Below are 890 nucleotides of genomic sequence, written 5' to 3'. Positions count from 1 at the left end.
AGAAACATTAGTATAGAGATTAACCTGAAAAGCAGCAGGGGCAGACTGATTAAATGACATATTACCCGTCCATATATTAACTAGTTCTGCCAATGATTTAAAAAATTAAGGGTACAAAGTGCTCTTAATAGATGGAGTTGAGGAGACTCAGGGACTCCCCCTTTTTGTTTTTGTAATTGGAGTTTCAAGGTGTGATTGGCGCGTTCAATAATTGCTTGACCTTGACTATTAAAAGGAATGCCTGTAATATGGTGGATGGAATGCAAGGCAGGAAAGGTAGCAAGTTTATGAGAAGTATAGGTGGGGGATCCTTACTATGAAACACACATTGAGCCTGCCCCAATCCAGACAGAACAGTGGGAACTGTAAGTTTGGGCCAGTCAGGGGGCCATTGAGCAAGACAAATAATAGAAACATCAGCTCCAGTATCCACCAACCCCTCAAACGTACGGCCATTAACGGCAAGAGTGAGGACAGGTCGAGAGTCTTGAATAAGAGTTTCCCAAAAAACTTTAGTTCCTGTGCTGCCAAAGCCTCCCTGACTCTCAGCTTTACGAGTAGGAAGAGAGACATATGGTAGTAGCAAGAGCTGAGCTATACGAGTGCCTGCAAAGACTTGAGTAGTATGGGAAACAGAGACCATAAGCTGAATTTCACTGGTATAATCTGAATCGATAACTCCCACATGTACAAATACTCCTTTCACAGTATAGCTGCTGCGTCCAATAACCAGCCCAACCTTCCCCGCAGGCAAAGGTCCAAAGACCTGTGTAGATAACTTATGAACACCAAGGCTGGGTCACGCCGGGCTGCTTGAGCCTCCAGAGTAGTATACTGCCCTGTCCCAGTGAGTTGTTCCTCCGTAGGTCCAGGGGGTTGTTGTTGTGCAA

This window comes from Propithecus coquereli, unplaced genomic scaffold (genome assembly GCF_000956105.1).
Source record: "Propithecus coquereli isolate 6110/MARCELLA unplaced genomic scaffold, Pcoq_1.0 Scaffold540, whole genome shotgun sequence".
Lineage (NCBI taxonomy): Eukaryota > Metazoa > Chordata > Mammalia > Primates > Indriidae > Propithecus > Propithecus coquereli.
The sequence above is the reverse complement of the archived record's forward strand: the minus strand, read 5'-3'. Positions refer to the sequence as shown.